Source organism: Brienomyrus brachyistius, unplaced genomic scaffold, assembly GCF_023856365.1.
Source record: "Brienomyrus brachyistius isolate T26 unplaced genomic scaffold, BBRACH_0.4 scaffold46, whole genome shotgun sequence".
NCBI classification, from domain to species: domain Eukaryota; kingdom Metazoa; phylum Chordata; class Actinopteri; order Osteoglossiformes; family Mormyridae; genus Brienomyrus; species Brienomyrus brachyistius.
In genome coordinates, this window is record NW_026042321.1 from 1,757,501 (window position 1) to 1,771,350 (window position 13,850).

The 13,850-nt window shown below is 52.1% G+C and overlaps 1 long non-coding RNA gene across 1 annotated transcript in view; it reads right to left on the reverse strand.

The window, feature by feature from the left end:
- LOC125723207 (uncharacterized) overlaps positions 1–1,574 on the reverse strand; it is a 136,432-nt gene extending 134,858 nt beyond the window's left edge. The window contains exon 1 of the long non-coding RNA XR_007386815.1: positions 467–1,574. This is a non-coding gene — a long non-coding RNA (uncharacterized LOC125723207). The remainder of the gene's footprint in view (positions 1–466) is intronic.
- Positions 1,575–13,850: the final 12,276 nt, after the last annotated feature.

Below are 13,850 nucleotides of genomic sequence, written 5' to 3' on the forward strand. Positions count from 1 at the left end.
CGGTATCGAGGTAATTTTCCCTGTGTGCATGAACTGATGTGTACTTTCTCACCCCAGTAAAACAAACCAGATAGGAATCGGAAATCCTACAACCTATCTGACTTGCTTTCCATCTTCCACCACTGAAAAATAACATTTTGAATATGAAGGACTATATTGGGTTAATCTTAGATAATTATCAAACAACCAATCTCACTTGCAATTTTTTTATTTTCCTGAGAAACCTTATCATACACCAATGGGATTTGTCACTGTTTGTCATTATCAACACTGAATTAATTCAGTGGGTGATTGTATAATAATGGATAATAGATATTAACAAACAAACAATCAAATTTATTTTTATATAGCGCATTATCACAACATTACATTGTCTCAAAGCGCTTTACAGCATCCTCACCCAAAGTACCCAGTGAGTAAGCCATAGGCGACAGTGGCAAGGAAAAACTCCCAAGAAGGAAGAAACCTTGGGAGGGACCAGACTCAAAGGGGGAGCCCATCCTCCAGGGGCCGGCAGGGATAGTCAAATAGAGAGATGGTTAAGTGCCAGAGATGGGCCAAGTCACATTGTCCCAATCATAAGATTTGGGAAATAACTGGAGAGCAAGGAAGATGACAAGCCAATGCCGATGCTGAGTCTTCTTCCAATCGCCAGGCAACCAGAGGTAAGGCAGCGGGTCATACATGGAAGATCAGAACGGCGAGCTGGATGCAGGGACGTCACTGGTGGTGGCGACGTCACATGTGGCCGGGTGTGCTGGATATCTTGATAGATTGAGGTCTCCAGGCATCACCCCCCAGGAGGAGTAGGGGAAATAAAATGTACAATTAGGCAAAGTAGAGGAGGCTATTGGCAGTGCTAAAAGCTAGGTGAGTGCAATATGAAGTGCAATCTGCAAGCTCCGGCAGATATGGCTATGGCAGCATCAGTAGGAGGGAGGGGCAAGTGGGAATGCAGGCATGGGGAGTCCCTGAAATGTCAGCACTCCAGTTCCACAAGAGATTGCGAAGCTAGAGTGACAGCACTGACAGTCCAGTTTATCCAAAGCCAATGGCACCGATCCCCACCCAGCTCTACACCTCACACTACAGGTCTGACTGGGAGTGAAGAGTTAGCTAGGGCTAGAACTAGTGTCCCTATACGCTAAACTAAACAGGTGTGTTTTTAGTCTGGACTTGAATATTGAGAGTGAGCCTGAAACCCGCACATCCGGTGGAAGACCATTCCACAGCTGAGGAGCTTTGTAGGAGAAAGCTCTGCAGCCTGCCGTAGCTCTTTCTACCCAAGGCACTAGCAGATATCCCATGGCTTGAGATCGAAGCAAGCATGGAGGGTTGTATGTGGTCAGCAGATCACTAAGGTATTCTGGTGCAAGGCCATTTAGTGCTTTATAAGTTAATAGCAGTATTTTATAGTCAATTCGAGACTTAACTGGCAGCCAACGAAGAGAGGATAAGACCGGTGTAATATGATCAAATTTTTTAGTGTTTGTTAGAACTCTGGCTGCAGCATTCTGTACCGTCTGAAGTTTATGGTTTAAGTATATTACAGTGTTACAATGTTTTTTTTTTCATGTAATTCAACTGCAATTGTGTACACCCTGGATGAGATGTGCAGTACTCATAAAAACGGAAAGTGGCAGTCAAGGCTGTCTGAAGGGTGGATTCAGGCATGAAAAATTAAAAAGCGCACCTATTTTCTTAATCGGGTAATAGGGTGGCTTAGATCAGTGTAAGGGCACCTTATAGCGCACTGCTTCACATTCTCTGCTCTAGAAGGGCCCTCATTCAGACACTTCATCATACAGGGTGACATGGAGGGAACTTCATAACGGCACCCCATTCCAGTGGGAAGGTCCCCATAGGGTGGCTTAGATCAGTGTAAGGGCACCTTATAGGGCACTGCTTCACATTCTCTCCTCTAGAAGGGCCCTCATTCATACACTTTATCATACAGGGTGACATGGAGGGAACTTTATAACGGTACCCCATTCCAGTGAGAAGGTCCCCATAGGGTGGCTTAGATCAGTGTAAGGGCACCTTATAGGGCACTGCATCACATTCTCTCCTCTAGAAGGGCCCTCATTCAGACACTTTATCATACAGGGTGACATGGAGGGAACTTCATAACTGCACCCCATTCCAGTGGGAAGGTCCCCATAGGGTGGCTTAGATCAGTGTAAGGGCACCTTATAGGGCACTGCATCACATTCTCTGCTCTAGAAGGGCCCTCATTCAGACACTTCATCATACAGGGTGACATGGAGGGGAACTTCATAACGGCACCCCATTCCAGTGGGAAGGTCCCCATAGGGTGGCTTAGATCAGTGTAAGGGCACCTTATAGGGCACTGCATCACATTCTCTGCTCTAGAAGGGCCCTCATTCAGACACTTTATCATACAGGGTGACATGGTGGGAACTTCATAACGGTACCCTATTCCAGTGGGAAGGTGCCCATAGGGTGGCTTAGATCAGTGTAAGGGCACCTTATAGGGCACTGCATCACATTCTCTCCTCTAGAAGGGCCCTCATTCAGACACTTTATCACACAGGGTGACATGATGGGAACTTAATAACTGCACCCCATTCCAGTGAGAAGGTCCCCATAGGGTGGCTTAGATCAGTGTAAGGGCACCTTATAGGGCACTGCATCACATTCTCTCCTCTAGAAGGGCCCTCATTCAGACACTTTATCACACAGGGTGACATAGAGGGAACTTAATAACTGCACCCCATTCCAGTGGGAAGGTCCCCATAGGGTGGCTTAGATCAGTGTAAGGGCACCTTATAGGGCACTGCATCACATTCTCTCCTCTAGAAGGGCCCTCATTCAGACACTTTATCATACAGGGTGACATGGAGGGAACTTCATAATGGCACCCCATTCCAGTGGGAAGGTCCCCATAGGGTGGCTTAGATCAGTGTAAGGGCACCTTATAGGGCACTGCATCACATTCTCTGCTCTAGAAGGGCCCTCATTCAGACACTTCATCATACAGGGTGACATGGAGGGAACTTCATAACGGTACCCTATTCCAGTGGGAAGGTCCCCATAGGGTGGCTTAGATCAGTGTAAGGGCACCTTATAGGGCACTGCTTCACATTCTCTCCTCTAGAAGGGCCCTCATTCAGACACTTTATCATACAGGGTGACATGGAGGGAACTTAATAACTGCACCCCATTCCAGTGGGAAGGTCTCCATAGGGTCGCTTAGGTTAGTGTAAGGGCACCTTATACCTTCCATCAGTGAAAACAGGCAGAAGACAATGATCCCTGTCTTAGAAAACAACGATGATGCGAGGAAAGGAATTGTTGATAAATAAAATGTAAACAGATGATCTTCCCTTCAGTTCAGTCCCCCAGACAATTTCTGCAGCAGATATCAACTAAAAGGAAAGACATTTCTAATTAACCCACAGCTTTGAGCGCTGACATTTGGCGTCCTTTTTTGTAGGTTAAAAATATGCAGGCAATGTTAAAATTCAGTTATGGCCATTTTCAGTACCAGGCACTGTCCCTCTGCTTTGTGACAGCTGAAGATTGGTTACGTTACACATTTCATGTTTTGTCAGGTGACATTTGCTCATGTGTCCCTGTGTTAGTATAGTTGGACGGATCTACGGCTTAATAATAGAGCAAGAGAAAAGTGCACTTGGCTTGCTGACATCATAAGAAGATGATGTTCACTCAAAAGAAAAATATGCATCTGTTCTAAAGTCTAGGAGACCATAGATATTGTGACTCCCGGCCCGTCCGTTCCTCGTGTGTGCCACGCCCCTAATTACCCACGTGTGATTTCCTGATCGTGCCCAGTCGTGTCTTGTTTTCTGCTGCCTTGTTCCGTGTATTTAAGTCCCTGTTTTGCATTAACCCCTTGTCTGTCATTGATGTCAGTCTGAGTCTGATGTTCCTTGCCCCGGTTCCTGCAATTAAACCCTTTGTTTTGCCCCGTATTCCGCCTGCCTGCCTGTTCCTGCTCGCTCGCTCTACCCTTGCGCTTTACTCGCGCTTCCGGATCGTGACAGAATGACGGACCCACTCAACAAGGCACAGCAGCAGACCGAGAGCCAACGTCTCGGTCTGCTGCAAGAGGTTTACTACTGGCTGAACCAGCCCGATGTCCGGGAGGACCCCGTCGCGCTGAAATTGGCCACCGACAGCTGCGATCTCCTGCTAGCGATGTCCCCATCGGAGGGCGGGCATCGTCTGGGAGAGGTGCGCGCCCACCTCCATGAGCTCATCCAACGGATGACAGCTCGGAGGTTGGAGCTGGACGCGCCATGCATCGCGGAAACTGTTCCCCAGCTGTCTGTCCCACCTGACGAGGAGCAGCCTTCCACGACCCGCATGACAAAGAGGAAGAAGAGGAAGAAGCACGCGATCGCCCCTGCGATCGTTCTGGGAGCGTGCACGCTCATCCCCGCTTCTCTCCTAACCGGGGAATTGGAGGACTCCCCGGCTGACCTTGACGTCATCACCGCAGCTAAGCTGCCTGCGCAGGCAGCTTCCCCCGTCCGGGGAGAACACCCAGCCACCGCTGAGCTGCTACCGCCCCTCCAGCGGTACTACTTCTGGCCCGAGCAGCTAGCCAACAAGGGGGCCAGCGCAGTGCGGGACGCTATCCCGCGTGTGCCCCGGGCACTTAAAGGGGCCACGTCCGTCTTGCCCGCACGGGACCTACCGGTCCCGCCGCCTCCTGTGCCTGCAGCCCCTGCTCAGCCCGAGCAGCCGCCTCCTGTGCCTGCAGCCCCTGCTCAGCCCGAGCAGCCGCCTCCTGTGCCTGCAGCCCCTGCTCAGCCCGAGCAGCCGCCTCCTGTGCCTGCAGCCGCTCCAGAGGCGCCCCCTCCGCCTGTGACTCCTTGTCCCTCACCCCGGCGACGTCGACCCCGACCGGGGATCGGCATGTCTGTGTCCCGCAAGGGGAGGGGGCACAGACGCAGGGCTGGGGTCCCGCCCGCCCTGCCCCCTGGCTCGCCCTGCCTCGCCTGCGCTGGGGCTCGATTGGCGCCCGCGGGTCCTGGCCCTCCGGGTCGGCTGTTGCCTGCGGGTCCCCCTCCGGTGCCTCGTCGCCCTGCGTCGCTCCCCCCTCCGGTGTCTGGTTGGTCGCCGGGGGGCTCCCCGACGGCAGCTCCTCGGTCGTCTGCGGGGCCCCCACCTTCGGCCCGTCAGAGGACGTCGCCGCCTGCGGTGGCTCCCCCCCTCGCCTTGCCTTCGCCCTGGCCCCTTCCTGCTCCCTCGTCCCCTTCCCCGGTGCTCCCTCCTGCTCCCTCCCTGGCCCCTCCGCGGGTCCCTCGCCCTGTCTCCTCGGCCCCTCCGAGGTCCCCTCCGGCTCCGGCCTCCCGGCCGTCTGTGGCCCCTCTGGCTGCCGCCCATCGCCCGCTGGGTCTCCCTCGGGCTCCCCTTCGTTCCCCCTCCTTCTCTCCCTGCTCTCCTGCCCTGGTCCCTCCTTTGTTTGCTCCTCCTCCCGTCTTTCCTCCTTTCTCTGTTCCTCGTTCCTTTGTTCTGCCCCGCTCCGCTCCTGGTTTCCTGTCGTTCCCTCCCGTCACTCCCGCTCCTTTTGTTCCGCCTGTTCCCTGTGTCCCCGTTTCTGGTCTGTCTGTCGGCCTTTCCTGTCCTGTGTAGTGTCCTGTCCTGGCTCCTGCCCCTGTGTCAGTTTTGTCTGTCTGTCTTGTTCCCTGTGTCCTGTTAGTTTTTTTGCTCTTGTTTTTCAGGTCCTGGTTTCCCCGTCTCGTCTCGTCTCGGATCGTGACAGATATTTTGTCAAGACTAGATTCTTCCACACCTTGTGAAGTTGATCTGGACTTTATACATCTCATTTTATCATCCTTTCCACTTATGTTGAAATTGATCTGGATTTGATTAAATGTACACACTGCTAATAATACACAATGTTTATTTTAAATGCATTGCTTGTATCTGAATCTTTCTTATTAATTTTCTCACGTGAAAGCTGTCATGCCCGGCTCGTCCGCTCCTCGTGTGTGCCACGCCCCCTGATTACCCACGTGTATTTCCCTGATCGTCTCCAGCTGTGTCTAGTTACTTTGATTAGTCCTGTGTATTTAAGTCTTGGTCTCCCCGGTTTCCCTTGTCCGTCATTGATGTTACCTGATGTTCGTGAGCGTGAGCTGTTTCCCGTTATCCGTAATAAACCCCCAGTTTACCCCATTATCTGCCTGTCTGCGTATTCCTGTTCGCTTGCCTGCCCGACGATCGCCCGCTCCCCGTGTGATCGTGACAGAATGACGGACCCCAAGAAGAAGCGGAGGAGAAGGAGAGCTCAGCCAGAGGAGCTGACAATTCGCCTGGGGGCATGCTCTCTCGCTAGGCTGACACTCCCGACTGAGTACGAGGAGGAGGAACCCCTCCAACTCCGGGAACTGGAACCTGCCCCCACAGAGCTTCCGTCGCCCCCGGAGCGGTGTTTCGCCTGGCCAGAGCGGCTGGCCAACGAAGGGGCCAGAACGGTGCGGGAAGTTTTCCCGCAAGCACCCCGCCCTCTTAAAGGGGCCACGCCCGTTTCGCCCGCGGCCCTCGCTGACAGGTACTTCACCCTCCAGGGACTGTACTGGAGGGTGATGGGGGAACCGGCCCCACAGGGCCCTCCGGAGGGGGAAAGGCTCGCAGCGCAACTGGGGCAGGATTTCGCCTCCTTCTCTCCAGAATCCCCGTATTCGGATCTGGAGAGAATGGCTGAGGACCTCCGGAGGCTGATCAAGCTCCGGAGAGCTCCAGAGGCGCCCCCTCGGCCTGCAGCAGCTCCAGAGGCGCCCCCTCTGCCTGCAGCAGCTCCAGAGGGGGCGCCCCCTCTGCCTGCAGCAGCTCCAGAGGGGGCGCCCCCTCTGCCTGCAGCAGCTCCAGAGGGGGCGCCCCCTCTGCCTGCAGCAGCTCCAGAGGGGGCGCCCCCTCCGCCTGCAGCAGCGCCTACGCCCTCGCCCTGGGCGTTTATTGTGACTCCCCGAGTGACTTTAATTCCTGGCCCCATTCCTACTCCCGCTCCAAGTCCCTTGGCCCCGGTTCCCGAGGAGGTCCCCGAAGACTCCACCGCAGCTCCTCCCTCTCTGGAGGTGGAGGAGCTGGAATGGGACCCCTCGGGGACTGAATTGGTAACCCCGATCCCAGCACCCCGGCGAGCCCGACCCCGGCCACGAGGCTATCTGTCTGTGTCCCATAAGGGGAGGGGGCACAGACGCAGGGCTGGGGTCCCGCCCGCCCTCCCCCCTGGCTCGCCCTGCCTCGCCTGCGCTGGGGCTCGGTTTGCGCCCGCGGGTCCTGGCCCTCCGGGTCGGCTGTCGCCTACGGGTCCCCCTCCGGTGCCTCGTCGCCCTGCCTCGCTCCCCCCTCCAGTGCCGGGTCGGCCGCCTGCGGGCTTCCCGACGGCAGCTCCTCGGTCGTCTGCGGGGCCCCCACCTTCGGCCCGTCAGAGGACGTCGCCGCCTGCGGCGGCTCCCCCCCTCGCCTTGCCTTCGCCCTGGCCCCTTCCTGCTCCCTCGTCCCCTTCCCCGGTGCTCCCTCCTGCTCCCTCCCTGGCCCCTCCGCGGGTCCCTCGCCCTGTCTCCTCGGCCCCTCCGAGGTACCCTCCGGCTCCGGCCTCCCGGCCGTCTGTGGCCCCTCCGGCTGCCGCCCATCGCCCGCTGGGTCTCCCTCGGGCTCCCCTTCGTTCCCCCTCCTTCTCTCCCTGCTCTCCTGCCCTGGTCCCTCCTTTGTTTGCTCCTCCTCCCGTCTTTCCTCCTTTCTCTGTTCCTCGTTCCTTTGTTCTGCCCCGCTCCGCTCCTGGTTTCCTGTCGTTCCCTCCCGTCACTCCCGCTCCTTTTGTTCCGCCTGTTCCCTGTGTCCCCGTTTCTGGTCTGTCTGTCGGCCTTTCCTGTCCTGTGTAGTGTCCTGTCCTGGCTCCTGCCCCTGTGTCAGTTTTGTCTGTCTGTCTTGTTCCCTGTGTCCTGTTAGTTTTTTTGCTCTTGTTTTTCAGGTCCTGGTTTCCCCGTCTCGTCTCGTCTCGGATCGTGACAGATATTTTGTCAAGACTAGATTCTTCCACACCTTGTGAAGTTGATCTGGACTTTATACATCTCATTTTATCATCCTTTCCACTTATGTTGAAATTGATCTGGATTTGATTAAATGTACACACTGCTAATAATACACAATGTTTATTTTAAATGCATTGCTTGTATCTGAATCTTTCTTATTAATTTTCTCACGTGAAAGCTGTCATGCCCGGCTCGTCCGCTCCTCGTGTGTGCCACGCCCCCTGATTACCCACGTGTATTTCCCTGATCGTCTCCAGCTGTGTCTAGTTACTTTGATTAGTCCTGTGTATTTAAGTCTTGGTCTCCCCGGTTTCCCTTGTCCGTCATTGATGTTACCTGATGTTCGTGAGCGTGAGCTGTTTCCCGTTATCCGTAATAAACCCCCAGTTTACCCCATTATCTGCCTGTCTGCGTATTCCTGTTCGCTTGCCTGCCCGACGATCGCCCGCTCCCCGTGTGATCGTGACAGAATGACGGACCCCAAGAAGAAGCGGAGGAGAAGGAGAGCTCAGCCAGAGGAGCTGACAATTCGCCTGGGGGCATGCTCTCTCGCTAGGCTGACACTCCCGACTGAGTACGAGGAGGAGGAACCCCTCCAACTCCGGGAACTGGAACCTGCCCCCACAGAGCTTCCGTCGCCCCCGGAGCGGTGTTTCGCCTGGCCAGAGCGGCTGGCCAACGAAGGGGCCAGAACGGTGCGGGAAGTTTTCCCGCAAGCACCCCGCCCTCTTAAAGGGGCCACGCCCGTTTCGCCCGCGGCCCTCGCTGACAGGTACTTCACCCTCCAGGGACTGTACTGGAGGGTGATGGGGGAACCGGCCCCACAGGGCCCTCCGGAGGGGGAAAGGCTCGCAGCGCAACTGGGGCAGGATTTCGCCTCCTTCTCTCCAGAATCCCCGTATTCGGATCTGGAGAGAATGGCTGAGGACCTCCGGAGGCTGATCAAGCTCCGGAGAGCTCCAGAGGCGCCCCCTCGGCCTGCAGCAGCTCCAGAGGCGCCCCCTCTGCCTGCAGCAGCTCCAGAGGGGGCGCCCCCTCTGCCTGCAGCAGCTCCAGAGGGGGCGCCCCCTCTGCCTGCAGCAGCTCCAGAGGGGGCGCCCCCTCTGCCTGCAGCAGCTCCAGAGGGGGCGCCCCCTCTGCCTGCAGCAGCTCCAGAGGGGGCGCCCCCTCTGCCTGCAGCAGCTCCAGAGGGGGCGCCCCCTCTGCCTGCAGCAGCTCCAGAGGGGGCGCCCCCTCCGCCTGCAGCAGCGCCTACGCCCTCGCCCTGGGCGTTTATTGTGACTCCCCGAGTGACTTTAATTCCTGGCCCCATTCCTACTCCCGCTCCAAGTCCCTTGGCCCCGGTTCCCGAGGAGGTCCCCGAAGACTCCACCGCAGCTCCTCCCTCTCTGGAGGTGGAGGAGCTGGAATGGGACCCCTCGGGGACTGAATTGGTAACCCCGATCCCAGCACCCCGGCGAGCCCGACCCCGGCCACGAGGCTATCTGTCTGTGTCCCATAAGGGGAGGGGGCACAGACGCAGGGCTGGGGTCCCGCCCGCCCTCCCCCCTGGCTCGCCCTGCCTCGCCTGCGCTGGGGCTCGGTTTGCGCCCGCGGGTCCTGGCCCTCCGGGTCGGCTGTCGCCTACGGGTCCCCCTCCGGTGCCTCGTCGCCCTGCCTCGCTCCCCCCTCCAGTGCCGGGTCGGCCGCCTGCGGGCTTCCCGACGGCGGCTCCTCGGTCGCCTGCGGGGCCCCCACCTTCGGCTCGTCGGAGGACGTCGCCACCTGCGGCGGCTCCCCGCCTCACCTTGCCTTCGCCCTGGCCCCTTCCAGCTCCCTCGTCCCCTTCCCCGGTGCTCCCTCCTGCTCCCTCCCTGGCCCCTCCGCGGGTCCCTCGCCCTGCCTCCTCGGCCCCTCCGAGGTCCCCTCCGGCTCCGGCCTCCCGGCCGTCTGCGGCCCCTCCGGCTGCCGCCCGTCGCCCGCTGGGTCTCCCTCGGGCTCCCCTCTCGTCCCCCTCCTTGTCTCCCTTCGCTCCTGCCTTTGTCTCTTCGTTCCCCTCTCCTCCTTCCGTCTTTGTCCCGCCTGTCTATGCTCCCCCTTGCTTTGTTCCTCCCGTCTCTGCTCCTCGTCCTTCTGTGTTCCCTCCGTTCACTCCTGGCCCTTGTGTCCCGCCTGTGCCCTCTGTTTCGCCCTTTCTCGTCTGTCTGTCTGCTTTCCCAGCCCTCTGTCAGGTTTTGTCCTTTGTCTTGTCCCTCGCTGTGTTCTGTGCCTCTGTCTTGTTCCCGGTCCCGCGTTGATTTCTGTTTTTGTTTTTCAGGTCCTGTTTTGCCTCGTCCCGTCCGTCGCCCCCTTCCTTGGCGCGCCCGGAGAAGCGTGCCTTTGGGGGGGGGTTCTGTCATGCCCGGCTCGTCCGCTCCTCGTGTGTGTCACGCCCCCTGATTACCCACGTGTATTTCCCTGATCGTCTCCAGCTTTGTCTAGTTACTTTGATTAGTCCTGTGTATTTAAGTCCTGGTCTCCCCGGTTTCCCTTGTCCGTCATCGATGTTACCTGATGTTCGTGAGCGTGAGCTGTTTCCCGCTATCCGTAATAAACCCCCAGCTTACCCCATTATCTGCCTGCCTGCGTATTCCTGTTCGCTTGCCTGCCATACGATCGCCCACTCCCCGTGTGATCATGACAAAAGCATCAATAATTATAAAACAAAACTAATAACTTCACATCTCCACCCACACGGAGATGTTACGGTTGTGAGAGTGGAGCAGAGGCTGAACGGGGAGCACTGCCGCTACAGTTCAGGGTTTCTGTCCTGCCCCCTTAAAGGTGGAGTTTGCATGTTCTCCCCATGTTCTGTGGTGTTTCTTCTACAGCCCATAGCCGTCAGGGTGAATGATGTCTTCCGATTACTCCTAATGTATGAGAGTGTGCATGTATGTGCCCTGCAATGGACTTGCTTCCTGCCCATAAACCCCTGTGCTGTGTGGAACAGGCTCCATGGTACTCATGACGAGTATACTAAGATAAGTAGTTGGATGGATGGATGGATGGATGGATGGATGGATGGATGGATGGCAAAGACTGGGACTCCAGTTTGTGACTTGAACTCAAGTTGCACTCGAGTTGCTCTGAAATTGACTTATGACTCGACTTGCAACTCATTATTTGTTTCAGATTCAGATTCGACTCAGACTAATTAATTGTCACTCGCGAACAATAAAAGTCTCCCCAATCGTAAAGGTCACGATGTGCACAGGGCATAGAAACCGGAGCCGGAGAAAAGTGATAACAGCAAACACGCTTTTTTTGTTTCTCCACTAGAACAAATTGCGGACCTGATCTGACAAAGTGTGGGATATTCCAAATGTGATTCCGAAATTTGTTTTACATTAGAAGGCACTTCTTAGAAACAAGCATTGTTTAACCTGTATCGTAAATTATATATACATTGTGTTATAAAGTGACACGTACAGATTAGCAGAGTTGTCATAAATCTAATAATTTAACAGGTATGTCCCAAAAATGTTCCTAAAATACCCTTCCAAGTCCAGCTGTATTTCCTTACACCTTAAAATGTATCTGAGCTTCTCATTCTGTATGGTGTGTAGTGTTGTCTTACATTATTTGGATTTCCATCATGGATCCAAATTGAATGTTTTTTAGTAAATAAAAAACACAATGTATGCAAATAATTCGATGAAAGAGTAATTTGACTGAGCGTATCCCATAACTATAAGAGCAGCATAACTTTTTAACATGGAGTTTGTGGGGTTACTTGCATAATGACTCATTTAATTTCAGACACATGAGCTGAGTGACAAATCAGTTTGATCCATTAATTGGAGTTTTTGCTTTATAACAATGTGTAAAAATGTGAAACGCGATTACTGTAAACGTGCATTTAATTTAGTAGCACGACAAACGGGATCTGGGTTATATTCAATCATTAGCCAATCACATCACTTTTACATGGTTGGGGGCGGAGTCCAGCATGGTTTGGTCTGCTCTAGAGCAGGGCAATATAAAGCAATTTGAGAATTTCTGTTTTACAGTAGAGTGAAGTTTTTTTGTACATGAATGCACACATGTTGATTTCAATGGAGTATAATATGTTTAAAGAAATACTTTGAGATGGGAACTCAAAAAACTGATATGATAGTGATTCTTGAGATTGCGGATGAAACAGGTTTTGATTTTTGAAATAATATCTTGATTATTTTCAAAATCTATGGATACATATTTGGTAAATAAGCAACTTATTACTAAGCAACTACTAGTTGTAGCATATTTTTTATAAATTAGATGTTTCCTGGATCAGCACTAGATTTTTGTCAACACCATCAGCCATAAAGAAATGTCTATAAAATTATTTTGAATTAACTTATCACAGATATTTTTACTCTTAGCAGTTTCTTAGCTCTCTTAATTATGTGCATCTGTTTTCAAATGAATCATATCACCTTTTAAAAGTTAGATAAGCCATATTACAGACTTGACAAAATACCAAGTTTCTGCTTATAAAACATGTGTTTCTTACAGAAGTCTTAGCCTTGTTTATCTTTAGTTACTTGTGACCTCTATAATCCAATTAAATTAAGCCTTTACTACAGAAAATTGCACACAAATCTTGCTTTTCATTGATTATGGTTTTGACACACTATTGTAGTGACATGAAGCATATTACCAAATAGGTATAAAATTAAACGAAAATTAAAGCCTTCCCAGAGCTAGAGTGGTTCTCATAGCATGAGGAAGAAGTCCGCAGAGTTTTAGCTAACCACAATAATTCTTAATTTTTTTTTATAAAAAAAAGTCTGACAGTGTTGACAAAAACTCAGGACACAAGTTCAATCGACTAAAATGTACTTTAAAATCGTTGTTTAATTTGATACTCGTGAAACTATTTAGTAAACAACTTACACATAGCAATTATGTTTCATTTTACATTACTCTTATTCCTTTTAAGCTACTGTAATGTGATGAGACCTGCTTTAGGAAAAGGTTTTCTTTTCAGAAACTGGTCACATGTTATATCATTTCGAATAACAAAATATTTATAAAACAACATGAAATTTTATTGTGCTAACATGCACATATTATTATCCAAAAACTGTTTTATCTGGCAGACATGTTTTGTCCCAGATCTCAAGAATTACCGATTACTGATATCGATTGACATGAACCCAGAGCTTTGCATTATAGTTATTCTCATAATAACATTCTGGCAACCGATCTTTTCATCACATTTCAGTATTGTATTCTAATAACGTTTCAAAGAATGACTGCATAGTAGGCAAGTGTAAATTACTAACTGAATCGATCAACAAATGCTTTCTTTGTGTGGGAAGCCGCCTCAGCTGGCCTTGCCTGCCCCCTATTGGGCACCTGAAGGAAGGGCAGCAGCATCTTCATGCCCAAACAAACCCTTTGAAAAAGAGGTACAGTACTATACACAGGAATTATACAAAGATTAACTTGTGCTTTTTGGGGTATAGAACAGTGTTTCTCTCAAATAAATATAGCTAAAAGGTTCATTCAGTTTTTAAAGGTTAATTCAGTAAAATCTTTTTAAAGGTTTTCATTGGATTATGAGAAACTCTAAAGTAATTTCTCCCGTATGGAATGCTCAGCCTTAATTATTGATTTAAAAATTATTTTCATGTAGAGTGCTCACAGATGGTCCTGGTATGCTTACTTAGTTCAAGAAAATGTTTGTAAATTTATTGATTTTATAACAAAAAATATCTTTATTAATTTATATATACTAAACATAATTTTAAAAGCTGTTCTGAGTTCAAATGTTCATTGAGAAGAAGTTTCATTGGGTGCTTTTTAATTAGTAAC